Genomic DNA, 14,894 nt, shown 5'->3' with positions numbered 1-14,894 from the left:
CTATAAAAGATCTAAGCGTGATCTGAATACTGAGAACCTAAACCTACACCAGGAGAAGATTTAGCACACGTATTCGTCAGTACTTGAATGACATTGAGCATGTAGGATAGAGTAAAGCTAAAGTAATAAATAACTAAACAAGTACAAAAGTAAGTATAATATTATGAACATGATATACTGAATGATGAGCTAACTGGATGCAATGACCAAATTTACAACACACTGAGACCCATGCACTTTAGTCTAACTGAACTGTGGAAACTACTAATAACAGATAATAAAACTAAATGAGCTAAATATGGAGTCGGATGTATACATCCCATCGAGAGAACCCAATATACCCTACACTAGGTATAAAGGCATGGTGGTGTGACCACAGAGGGGAATTACAACCTACTTGGTTAGTATTTCTCGCACTGTTTGGGTACACTGAACCCTTGTACAACTCGATATTATGCTACTTCCTCTGAATTCAGTGGTTAACTTGTTATGACTATGTTTCTATAAATACTGGATAGCTCAAACTGAACATGCAAACTGAGAATGCAACGATTAATCTTATAATGATGCATTAATAACTGAGTCATTTATATCTAAAGTTAATAAATTATTTAACCTAGCATGTGTATTTCAAGAACTAAAGAAATACATTGTTAGGGTTATGGAATCCATGCACTAAATTGGGTAATAACATTGTAATCTGATTTGGAACATATAGCTAACTCTTTCATGATAACTTGCTAAAGTTCTAGAAACCTCTAGAGACCCAATGGGTGAAAGGAACCCACTAGTGAATTTCCACATACCCGTTGATGAATTCCACGAAAAAAACTTTAGATTTTGGTGCTAGATTTGATGATACCTTGATGCGTTCTTAAACTACCGCTTCTTGACTTCTTTCGCCTCTCTTATTTCTAATTTTAATGTTTTGATTAATTTTTAGATTAGGTAAGTTCTTGTTTTGTTTCAAGGGTTAAAGTGACTAAAACCTCATGATTTAGGGTCTAAACGACGTATTTTAGGAGTCCAATGAAATAGGATAAGACCAAAAGAACCCTAAATTAACTGTTGTTGGATTGATCAATGGATTGGACCTATTGGTCGTAGTTAAATCTATGGTACATAGGTTGGGTATGTCGATCAAGTCTTCTTTACATGCCTTCACTAAAATGAGAATAACTTTTTATTTGAAGGTCGAATTTTAGCAAACATGATGGCCTAGTAAAGAGGGATTTAGTTATCTATCATATCATAGGTCATGAAATACCTAATTCATTCATTTCTTAGAGTTATGACCATTTGAAGTTGAACCAATTAGCAATTTCCCCCTAACTAATGGCTAACCTTCACCTACGATCCGTAGGTCCATCTACGGATTGTACTAGTCGGTCGTGGTTCATGTTAGAGGCTTGATAATGGGATATTGATCCATGGACACAGACCGTGTTCCGTGGTCTAACTTACCGACTGTAGGTCTGACCGGGGGTCGAGACTTAGCAGATTTTCTTAGCTGGGTTTTGGAGGGTATACATCGGTGAACCACTACCCATAGTACCAGCCGTAGGTTAGGCTACGGTCTGTAGGTGGTAACCGTAGAGTGAACCTGTAATTTTGGAAAAGCTGAAATCTTGTCTATTTAGAAACAGGGTGTTACATTATCTCCTTATTGTGAACATTCGTCCTCGGATAAAGACTAGATTTGCTGAAATGGAGGGAAAAGGTTGCAGTCCCTACAACTAAATACTGAGAACTAGATTTCTGACTACACTGAGTCTGAAGAACATGCAATTACGCTGAAAATGCAAGTACAAACAGAGAGAAAAAGATGCTTAGTCTGAATTCACCCATGAATGAATGAAAAACTGAAGAGGAACTGTTACCTCAAGCTGGAGCGGAATCGAAAGGAAAGAGGTGAGAATACTTGGCTTTCATGGCTTCTTCTTCTTGCGAAGTAGCTCCCTCTACGGAATGACTCCTCCACAAAACCTTGATTGAAGTGACTTTTTTATTTCTTATCCTTCTAACCTGACGGTCAAGAATCTCAACTGGTACATCCTCATAAGAAAGACTTATCTTTCAAGGCCACATTCTATAATGGCACTATCGAGGCTGGATCACCGACATAGTTCTTCAAGATCTTCTGCCACCTGTCCAACCCTTTTCAATATCATGTGATGTTCCCTTTCATGTAAAACATCATTACCCCCTTCAGAGGTGACACTTTTAAGAAAACTCAATCATCAACTTGGAACTCTAGTTCCTTTTTCCTTACATCAGCACAAGATTTCTGACGACTTTGAGTTGTCTTAAGTCTATCTCTATTAAGTTGCACTTTCTCCACAGCATAATGGATTGAATTTGGTTCTATCAAAGATGCTTCACCTACTTCAAACCAACAAACATGAGATCTACATCTACGGCCATATAGTGCCTCATAAGGGGAAATTTGAATGTTGGAAAGGTAGATATTATTATAGGTAAACTTAATAAGAGGAATGTGATAATCCCAACTACCCTTGAAATAGATCACACAAGCTCTAAGCATATTCTCTAGGGTTTCAATAATACGCTCTACCTGTCCATCTGTCTGCGCATGAAATGTTGAGCTAAGGTTAACCTGAGTACCACGACCTTTTTGAAATGACATATAGAATTAGAAGTAAACGCAGGACATCTATATGAGATGATAGACAAAGGAACCCCATAAAACATCAAAATTTCAATAATGTAAATCTTGGCATAGGGCTTTGTCGAATCTGTAGTCTTGACCGCCAAAAAGTGAGAATAGTTAGTCATCCTATTAACTATCACCCAAATGGAATCATGTTGTCTGCGAGTACGAGGTAACCTTGTGATCACTTCCCACTTCCTAGTAGGGATGTCGTTCGGTTGAGTTATAACCCATGCTTTTTGATGTTCTACCTTGACTTGCTGGCAATTGAGACACTTACTCACAAAATCTGCTATATCCCTCTTCATGCCATTGCACCAATAGACTTCACATAGATCATGGTACATCTTAGTGGCACCTGGATGAATATAATATCTGGAGTTATGGTCTTATGAAAGAATATGTTGTCTCAACTCACCCACACGAGGAACACACAATCTACCCTGGTAGCCAAGTACACCATCTCCTCTATGGGAGAAAATATCCACTCTCTAATTGTGGACTGTACTCTTAAGTTCAAGAAAGATTGGATCAATATTTTTTTTCCTTAAATTCCACTACCAAAGAAGATTTTGTACCATTCTGAACTATTAAACTATTGTCTGATATGCTCATAAGGCGAACTCCCAAAAGAGCAAGCCTGTGAACATCCTTCACTAGTTCCTTCCCTTCTTCATGAACATGGGATACACAAACAATAGATATTCTTCTAATAGCGTTTTATACTACATTCGTCTTACAAGGATGGTAATGCACACTCATATCATAATACAGAAGGAACTCAAGAGATATCCTCTAGTAAAGATTCAACTCTTTCTGGTTGAACACATCTCGAAGGCACTTATGGTTAGTGAACAGATCTACAAGAACACCATACAAGTAGTGTCTCCAGATCTTGAGTGCAAAAACCACAGCTGCAAGCTCAAGGTTATGACTTGTATAGTTCTTCTATATTCTGCGAATCCCCTTGGATGCCTCGATAGATACAATATGACCAAAGGAAATGAATATATTGCAACAAGACTCACATTTGCTAAACTTAACAAATAAGTGGAAATCTTTGAGAATCTGCAAAACAACTCTCAAATGGCTCACGTGTTCTTCCTCATCCCTTAATTTAAGAAGGATATAATCAATAAATATGATGAAAAACAAGTCAAAGTGTTGTTTGAATACTCTGTTCATCAAATCTATGAAAGCTGCAGGAGAATTTATTTGTCCAAAAGATATAACTAGAAATTCATAATGACCATACCCAGTTTCAAAGCCTGTTTTTGGAATGTCACTATCTCTGAATCTAAGCTGATATTAACCCGATTTGAGGTCTATCGTTGAGAAATGACTAGAACCCTAAAGTTGGTCAAACAAGTCATCCATCCTACTATTCTTAATTGTGACCTTGTTCAAATGTGTATAGTCAACGCATATTCTGAGAGAACAATTTTTATTATTTACGAACAACACTGGTGATCTAATGTTAAAATACTAGGTCTGATGAAGCCCTTATATAAAAGATCTTTCAACTGCTCTTTCAATTCCCTGAGCTCATTTGGAGACATTCTATAAGGAGGAATTAAATAGGTTGGGTATCTTGAAGGAGATCAATTCCAAAGTCAATTTCCCTTTCAGGATGGACTTCGAGAAGATCTTCTAGAAATAGTTCTGGAAACTCACGGACTATTGGAACTGACTCAAGAGTTGGGGTATGATATATAGAATCCTTAACCCAATTTAGATGATTGGGATAAAACTTAGAGATCATATTTCTATCCTTAAGGTAAGAAATGAATCGCCCAATAGGTGCTAAGCTACTACACTTCCAATCAAAGATTGGTTCATTTCCTAAAAACGAACAATCCTAGTTCTATAATCAACTGAGGCATAACAGAATGCAATCAATCCATGCCTAGAATGCCATCAAATTCTACCATTTCTAATTCTAAAAGATTTGCTGAGGTGACCTTTATAGAGACTGTGACATACAAATGTATCTATCTATCTAGTTATAACTAGGTCACTGACTGGAGTAGAGAATGAGAAAGGTTATGAGAGAGTTCTGGACTAACACTGAATTTTATTGATATGTAAGGAGTTACAAAGGAAAGAGTATCCACTGGATCAAACAATGCAGAAACATCAAGGTTAAAGACTCATAACATACCATTGACTACATCAGAAGAACCTTCCTGATCCTGGCTAGCCTGAACAGCATACAACCCATTCTGGCGGTGACCACCACCTGTACCAGATGAGTTATCCTATTGAGTTGGGCGACTAGCTAGTGCTGCTGAAGTTGTAGACTGAGCTCTACGACTTTTTCCTCTTTGACCCTTTTTAGAAGTACAATCCTTCAATCTATGACTAGACTGACCACATCTAAAGCATTCTTCCTTACGTGCAAGGTGACACACTCAAATTATACTTCCCAAAGGAAGTATAAGCGGTCGTATCATGTAAAGAACTCAACTATTAGGTGAGGACGACCCCACGAGGAAAATAGTTTAGATTTAACTTTGATGAACAATTACCTCTATTTCGTCAAGTCCTTTCCAAAAACTAGTAATTAAAAGTGAGATTTTGTAAAACAAAAGCGTTGCAATGTTGTGAAATTAAACAAGTAACAAAAGTAAATTGTTGGTGTGTATCAAATTATGACAGAAACTAGGGTATAAGTGTTCCTTATACGTTCATAACGCCATAATCCTAGCTATAGCAACTCTTTCCTAGTCTTTTGCACGCAAAGTGAAAAGTTATATATCTCTAAATCCTTGGTCCAGTATATAGAGAATTTCACCCTGTACCTTGGTCCAGCTACATGTGTCTAAGTTACTAACCCTTAACTTTACTTCATATTAAGCATCATATTCAATGTTTGACTTAGTTACTACTTCGCAGCAATCGAAACTAGCCTATTAGATAGTACCCACTAAATCTATGTCAATAATTCTTTTACTATTAACTACCCCCTTGGTCTGCCAAGTAGTAATAAGTGATTTCTAACGCGTGACTTGTTAAAAAGACTTATAGATAAAAGAATTAATGATGCATGCAATAACCTAGTTCAGAATTGTTATTTAGCTAGGGTTATTTTGTTAATCACCCATATATCCCACAATCCTAGTTGTGGATTTAGTTCCCAAAGCTTAGAAGAACACAATTTATTTGATGAATAAGAAATAATGAACATACTTTGATAGATTTGAAGAAACTAAAAAATTTCAAATTGAAGTCACACAATCGTTGTAAAAACCAAATCTAAAAATTTGAATTAATGACAAAAGAAATCTCCAAGAACAAAAGTACGAAATTAGTAAAATAAATTCAACCCCAACAACGAGATTTTTCACCCTATTTATAATAAAAAGTCCTAAATTAAAAAGAAAACAAAATAAGGAATGTTTTGTCCAAAACGCAGCTTCAATCATTGACTGTCTTCGTCGGTGCATACTTGGCATATTTTCAAATCCAGCCATTGTATCTTCTCTAATCCAATTGACAGACCAGCAGTACCATCTGTCGATTCACATATGGTCCATCGATCTCTTGTTATTCCATACTTAGATTTTTTTCAACATAGGGTACTGGAGCATTCTCTGATCTCATCAACGATCTGCTAAGATGGCCCGTCGATCAGTCAACGGACCGTCAATCCTCTTGTAGCCCCACACTTAGTAAAAATTCCTTGAGTCGATTCAAGATGCTTGAACCTCCAGTCGACGATCACCACTTACGGTCCGTCGATGGCTTCGTCGGTTACTTCTGCACTGTTTTCTACACAACCTTCTGCATTTTTGATTTGGACTACTTTCCTGCAAAATACAGATAAAAATACATTAAAATTACTACAAAAAGGCCGTAGTCACACACCAAACTTAAGGAAAAAACATGGAAAGTACCGTGAAACTACGGTACATCAACATCCTCAACTTAAATTCATTGTTCGTCCCCAAGGGACGCACTATGACTAACCACAATACTTTTGTACAATCCCGATTTTTTAACTGCTTTATTGCATTCTTTTACAATTAGACTCACTAAGCTCATTCATATGGATCAGACCATGACACACTCACCACGCACCTACACCTCAACTCCTTTATCTATCATCAAGGGACCAACTTTTCAATATTTCAACTAGTGCCCTCACTTAAAAAAATATCCTCCTTTATCACACAGTAAATTTAAATTTGAGTATAAGGATCATTATTCAACACTCACGCTCAGAACGACTTCACACGTAGTTTGTACTTGTCGCCATAGGCTTGCCATTATTGTCACTTCTTAGGTTCACCATATTAGACTCTTAAGATTACGATAGGACTTTCTTGGCTTGTAACAAAGGCTCTGGGTAAGGTTTTGATACATATGGGTACATTTTAGTGACTTGTTTCCCTTCTTGACATTATGACTAAGCGTTGGTTCTCTTTTTGTGGAAATGACTCTAACTTCTTTTTCTTAAACACTTTTTTTCTCTTTTATTTATTTATTTTTTAATTTTATAATGGCTTTGACTGAGTCACTTCTCTTTTTCACTATTTCTTTTCTTTTTATACATTAATATTTTCATCCTAATTTTTGGGACATCACTCATAATAGCAACCTTCAGCTTATGACTTTGCCATGAGTCGACGTACACTATACCCAATGTTTGTTCAGGGCCAAGAAGAGGTCAGTTTCTGCATTAGCCACCCTCAATTTATTCTTTTGACCTAAGTTGAGGAGCACATGTCCAATGAGGGACCATGGCCAACACATTATTCCCAGGAAAGATGATTTGCGGTAGAAAAGAAAGGTATATTGTAACCTCACACTATTTGGATCAAAAAGGATCAATTTCATTTGGTTATTTTATTTAGGGTAAATATTAGCTAATTTGAACAAGGGACTATAATACTTTCTTAAATGTCTAACACATATTTCTTTTTACAGGAATAACCGGGCAAGTTCTAGCTAGGTACCAACAGAGGAACACTCAATTTTCCTCACACTCTGTTGACACCTCATTACCTCATCATATTATCAGACACATAGCTCGAGTGATAGACTGAGGGTCATGCATTGGTGCATCTCTACGTCATGCTTAGAGCCAACACATTCAACACTCATTAGGCCTAATCATGAAAGCATCCTCTTTATAACGGAATATCATTCATATTTAGCCATCATGATTTAGATTTCACATTCATACTTTTTACAATATACTACACATACTGGTTCAAACAAAAAAAATCAATCTCTCAAAAAAAAGAACACAGACAAAAAAACCTGTAAGTGAGGATCGTGAGTAGGGCTACTCAAACTCCATCCTAGCAATCACTTTCCATTTACCCTACCCCCAACAAAAAAACATGCAATTTTCCCCAATGCATAAGAAATATAAAGATAAGGTGGTAGGTGAAGCACACATGAGGCGTATAGCACCGAAGATCAATAATCACGCGAGTGTGGTTTCCAAGAACCTTCTCCCTTAGTATTAGGGCAACCATCAGTGGTTCCCAGAGCAATATTTGCACCCTCAGTGGTGCTCCTCTCAGCAACCTCCAATCTGGAGCTAAACTCCCCAGCAGCTAACTCACGAGCACTAATCTACCGGGCCTCCTCATCAATCAGTGAGTCTCTCCTCGCAGCCTCCATATCTGCCGCTTCTTCTTGGTAGCCCAAGCATCCTTATTCTCACTAGTGCGGTTGGAATGGTGCCTTTTGGCACGCTCATGTGGAGGAGGCAGCGGTGCAGTAATGGTAGTGAATAATGCAGCAAGCACTGTATCCTCTGCAAGCTCTACAGGTGAGGCCTTAGGCTCGGGTAACCGCACATCTAGTATAGCATCAACATCAGCCCGCAGACTCATCACAGACACCTGAAGAGTCGTCAAATCAATGGTGGGGGTTGGGCGTTTTAGTTTTCTAAACTCAAAAGCATTGAGACACTGGTGGACCGCGTGAATCCTCCTCTGTGTCTGGTGAGCTACCTTCTTCTCAATCAGATCTTCAGCCTTGGCAATGGACTTCTGTATCCAAGGCTTGATATGATGCAACAAGGTAGCCATTTGGGCCTCTAACTTCTGGACCCTAGCAATCGGGACCAGTGCTGCTACAGCTGGGGTATACTTAGGAGGAACTAGGCGCCCTAATCATGCCAGAGTCTGAATCAACCGGGGTATCATCAGTATGTTTCGAAGTGGCAGGATCAGCCCCTTGGTCTTTCTCTATTGTATTTGCCAAGATCTCACCTAGCAGCTGCACATCTACTCTGGGCCCTCTCTGTAGTACCGCCTCATTGGCCTCATCCTTAATGAAAACGATATTTACTGTCCCTGTAGGAGTACGGAGGACATTTATATGCCTAATGGGAACTACAACATTCCTGCACAGCTGAAAAATCATGCAGGAAATGAGTAAGTTGTAGAGGAATTAAAAGCCCTCTCATGGATGACGGAGATCAATAATCTCGCAAAATTCAATCTCGAACCCGGCCACCATAGCTGTTACCAATACCGCTCTATCCCAAGTAAGTATATTATCTACAGATGTGGGGGATAGGCAGTGGTGGACCAAAAGCAAGATGAACTTAGTTGAAAACGTGAGGATGGACTTCTTAATAAGGCCTCTGGGGTCCATCACCCAGTCTGCTCCCTCCTCGTCTATGGATATCTGTTGGGCATTCCATCTCTTGGTGGACTCTCTTAGATATCTGTCCCGCTAAAAATAGCCATTCTTGACCACATCCTACCTATTGTTTAACTCTGGGGTTAGGGGGACCCTCTCAGCATCGCTGACCTCACCATATAGGAAGCTGCGAATGGCAGTAAAAGAAATATATACCTAGCAGCCTTAAACCTGAACATCTGTGAGATGGTACCTGTTTAGCGGGGTTAGTCAAACTGTCCAAAGAATCCCAGAGAGCCGCTACATAAGAGGCATAATTCTCTCACACCATCTCCTCGTTGTAAGGTCCCACACTCTGAGCCACCCACTCGAGCTCGTTGCGGGTTAATAAGTCATGTATCACAGATAATGTCTGTAGGCTACCTATCAGAACCCGTCGCTCAATTGTCAAAGTACGAGTCATCACCCCTTTGTGGTTCAGCAACTTGGCATCTGTGTAAATCTGGTATTGGCCATCTACGTTACCACCGACTGGGATGATTAGAAACCAGTGCAGAGACCTCAAACTGGGGTGCTGGAATAGACTCAGAACTTTAGGACTCATCAGGTGAGGCATAGCGGGCAGACACGGTTGGGGGAGTGGCTCCCTGTGATCCGAAACCAGAGGTAGTGGCCTAATTTGACCTTGTAGAGTGGGACGACTTAAAACAAGAGGCCTCCTTGAAGGCAGATGCTCATTCAGAACCCAAGGGAGACCGAAACAGTGTTTCGATTAGGTGACTACGTCGGGCGCCACCTTCATGGGAATGCTTTAAATTACGTTAGCCCATGGTGTCGGGGTTTGGGTATCTGGGGCACATATTATTTATTTCTCTCATCATCGGACGAGACAATCAGGTATCGGGATGGTGCCGCAGACTTGGACCGTCCCATGGAATAGATAATATCTTGTTTGGGGGCCATTAGTACGTAAAAAGAGAGTTGTTAGTTTCATTGTATATACAAACAATAGAAGTAAAACAATATCGAGAAAAAAAGGAGACATGTTAGTACAGAACTGCGACTCAGAAGACGGGCACCACCGACGGACTTTCGATGAAAGGAAGGTCCGTCGATGGACACTTAGAAAATTTCAAAAATCAACTTTTCTCAGAACATTCAGTTAGAAATGACCGACGTGCAGAATGGCCCATGAATGAATCGACAGACTGTAGTCCACTTCCGTTGTTGGACATTTAGATTTATGTTTGAAAATCTCACAAAGAAAACTTTCACAAAGAAATGATGGACGTGAAGTACAACCCATCGATCAATCGATGGCCCTTATTCCACTTCTGTTGTTGGACACTTGGAATAATTTATTAAAATCTCTACAAAGCAAAATTTAAGACAAAAAGGATGAACGTGCAGAACGGCCGGTCAATAAATCGATGGAACGTAGTTTACTTCCTTCCTTCAACAGTTAGCAGCTTTCAAGGTGAACCATTGACGGACCCCATCAACGGTCCATTGATCAACCGACGCTCCGTAGATGGGGTCTCGTTCTGTTGGTTTGAGACATGATTGGGGCTTTGTTTTTACTCCACAGATGAGCACTTTCAAGCAAAAATCAGTACACCCAACATGAAATATAAAGAAAAATACTAATTCTTCATTCCTAGGCCTTTGATTTTTCTAATTTCAACCATGAATTCTAAGATATTAACAAGCCCTAAGTCGGAAAAATAACAAGAACCTAGACTGTACACAATTTCCACCCCCAACTCATTTACTTTCTATCATTCTAAGGAACATGGAACTCAATTTTGAACAAGTTTATTCATTCAATTATGTCCCTATGTCAAGGCCTACATATCAATTAATCATTTCCGTAAGCAAATGAACAAGAGTTCATTGAACAAAAAAGAATGAAATACCTGAGAGTTGTAGTGGAGTGAAGTGAGTGTGTGATCTTGCAACGCCAACATAAGTTCCCACCTTCAAAAACCGAACAGGGAAACTATGGAAATGGAGGAGAATTGGGGGACTGGGGTTTTGGGATTTCTTAGAGTTTGGAAGAAGTGGAAATCTGAAAAATTGGGAGCATGTGATTATGGAAGTTAATGGGGGTTAAGATAGCGAGGGAGGGAAATGGTTGGGGTGGAAAATCTAAAAAGGTGTGGGAAGGTAACTGAAAGGGTATTTTTATGTATATAGTCGGTCGGGTTGGGTCGGGTCATGGGTTTTACTGAACTGACGATACCCCATTGACGGTTCGAAAGGGTATTGACGGTCCTTCAATGGGTCCGTCGTTTGTGACTTAACTTAAATAACACTGTAAAACATACTTTAGATCTACCGACACCATCGACAGTCCGTCAGTGAAACGAAAGCCCACCAATGATTTGTTGATCTGTGCACCAAACCAGTTTCTACGGAATTTGTGTGCCATGGTCCCTGCACATGAAACCCATTAAGCCATTCTTTTTGTGTTTTGTAGACACTTTTTAGACAAGGACCCTAAACTACTATCTAGACAACAGACTAAAAACTATAAAAGAAAATTTGACATGACATTAAGTAAATCACAATATAACAAAAGAAAGCAACTATTCCTACAAACAAAAGAAAAACCTATTGTTGGCTAGAGTATACATATTGGGTTGCCTCCCAAGAAGCATTTAATGCAATGTCGTGGCACGATGCTAGACCCTTGATTACTCAAACTTCATCAAGGTAATATGCCTCAACCAGTTCATGGCACTCTCCGCATGCCCTAGGTAGATCTTTATTAATTGCCCATTTACCGTGAACCTTGCACCCTCATTGTTTTCCAAGTCAACCGCTCTATGTGGGAACACTTTAGTGATCGGAAAGGACTAGTCCATTTGGACTTGAGTTTGCCAAGAAACAAGCGCAACCTAGAGTTAAACAAAAGTACCAAATCCCCAACTACAAATTCGTGCTTCTCAATCTTTTGGTCTTGGTACTTTTTGATCTTCTCTTTGTAGAGGGCTGAGCATTCTTATGCTTTTAGGAAAACTCATCAAGCTTATTCAAACCATTAAGTCTCTGTTCCACTACTTCATTCCAATCCATCTTCAGTTTCTTCATCGCCCACATGGCCTTATGTTCTGAATCAACCGGCAAGTGACAAGACTTCCCATTTGGTATGGAGACATACTTATGGGAGTCTTGTATATTGTCCGTAATCCCAAAGATCATCATCAAGCCTCCAATACTAATCCGTTCTATTATCATTTACCATTTTCGACACGATCTGCTTGATTTCTTTGTTGGACACTGATATACCATGGTTTCACGGTATTATTAGTACTTTTTCCTTATGTTTAGTATATCCAAAAGCCTTTTTGTGCTAATGCTTATATAAGTTTCTCTTTATTTGGCAGGAAATCTATCAAAAGATGAATGTGGAGATTTTGAGCGAAGAAATGCAGAAGAGACCACCTACGAAGCTTGTGACGGTCCGTCGTTCTTGTGATGGCCCGTAGGTGGCAGTGTAGTGTAGTTGCTGAAGGAAGATGGGAAAGTCTGACCAAGTGTGGGGTTACGAAGCTTGTGATGGTCCGTCGTGTCTATGACGGTCCGTCCTGCAGGTTCGTCATGAAGTTTAGAGAAGTAATCCTTGTACCCATATTCCAAGAGTTCAAGTGTTTTGGAACAAAGACCCTCGACGGACCGTTGTGCCTGTGACGGTCCATCATACTTGCCTTCAAGGGTAATGAAGAGAGCAGCAGAAGAAATTGCATAAGTATGGGATGACAGAGTCCATGACGGTCCATCGTAACCATGACGATCCGTAGCGAGGTCCGTCAACCCAGCCGCGTTTAGACTCCGTATTGTTAGACATCATATTAGTAGACACTATATTGTTAGACTTTTTAGAATCATTAGACTTTTTGTGAGATTGTTGATTACTTTGAGATTCTTGCAAGTGATTATTGGTGATTAATCAAGCAAACTTTCAGATTTTTCTCTTTCTCATTGAAGTAAGTACATGAATTCTTATTTAATATATTTGAATATTGTGATTATGACTATGAGTAACTAAACTCCATAACTAGGGTTGTGGGAACCATAGGCAAATAATTAGATAAAACCTAACTAAAATAACAATTCTTGAATAGTGTCTTGCATGTATTAATAATTGTTTCGCTTAGAAGTCTTTTTAACGGATGGCCAACGTTAGAACTCGCCTTAATGTTACTTTCCGGACCAAGGAGGTACATAATAGGAAAATAATTATCAACATAGATTTTGTGTATACTATCTAATAGGCTAGTAATGATTGTTATGAAGTAATAACTTAGTGAAATATCAAATACGAAGTTTAATATGAGGTAAAGATAAGGGTTAGGATAGCAACACACGTAGCCGGACCAAGGTGCGGAGTGATATTTTCTAGATGTCGGACCAAGGATTTAGAAATACATAACTAATCACTTTGCAAGAAAGAAACTAGGAAAGAATTGTTATAGTTAGAATTATCAAGTTATGAACCTGTGGGGAACACGTAAACCCTAGTTACTTTGAGTAATTGATTAAAATCCAAATTCAAAGCTGTTAAGTGTCTCTTTCAATTTAAGTAGTTATTTTCATTAATTTAGAAATAGAAACCCCCCTTTTATTGTTTTAACTTTCCAAGGAAGTATTTGTCTAAACAAAAGTAATAATAGATTGAAGTTAAGTCTAGACTATTTTCCTCGTGGGAATGATCCCAACCTCACTAGTTGGGTTATTTACCTGACATGACCGCTTTACTTCTTATTAGAGAAGTAAGTTTGAGTGTATGAGACACCTCAACTTGTCCACTAGTTTGTGGACTACATTGTGGTGAACCCTATATTTCTCCAATAACCTTTTGAACAACTTGTTCTAAAAGTGGGATCCCCCATCACTGATAATGGCCCTAGGTGTGCCAAATATGGAAAATATGCTCTTTTTCAAGAACGTGGTAACACTCCTCCCTTCATTGTTGGCAAGTGTTATGGCTTCTACCCATTTTGACACATAATCCACCACCACAAGAATATATTTATGATACACTCAAACTTACTTCTCAAATAAGAAGTAAAGCGGTCGTATCGAGTAAAGTGGCCACCTAACAGATTCAAATATTGGAGTTTAATCAAATAATAAAAGAAACTAGGGTTTATGTGTTCCCCACAGGTTCTTAACTTGATAATTCTCACTATAACAATTCTTTCCTAATATCTTGCATGCAAAGTGATAAGTTATGTTTTCTAAATCCTTGTTCCGGCATCTAGAAAATTTCACTCCACACCGTGGTCTGACTACATGTGTTTATATACTAACCCTTACATTTACCTCATATTAAGCAATGTATCCAATATTTGACTAAGTTATTACCTCTTACCAATCAATACTAGCCTATTAGATAGTATACACTAAATCTATGTTGATAATTATTTTTCCTATTATCTACCTCCTTGGTCCACCAACTAGCATTAAGGCGAGTTCTAACATTGGCCATCTGTTAAAAAGACTTCTAAGAGAAAGAATTATCAATACATGCAAGACACTATTCTAGAATTGTTATTTTAGTTAGATTTTATCTTAGTATTTACCATGGTTCCCACAACCCTAGTTATGGAAT

The sequence above is a fragment of the Solanum lycopersicum genome, chromosome 12 (assembly GCF_036512215.1).
Source record: "Solanum lycopersicum chromosome 12, SLM_r2.1".
NCBI lineage: Eukaryota > Viridiplantae > Streptophyta > Magnoliopsida > Solanales > Solanaceae > Solanum > Solanum lycopersicum.
This window is presented reverse-complemented; position numbering follows the sequence as displayed.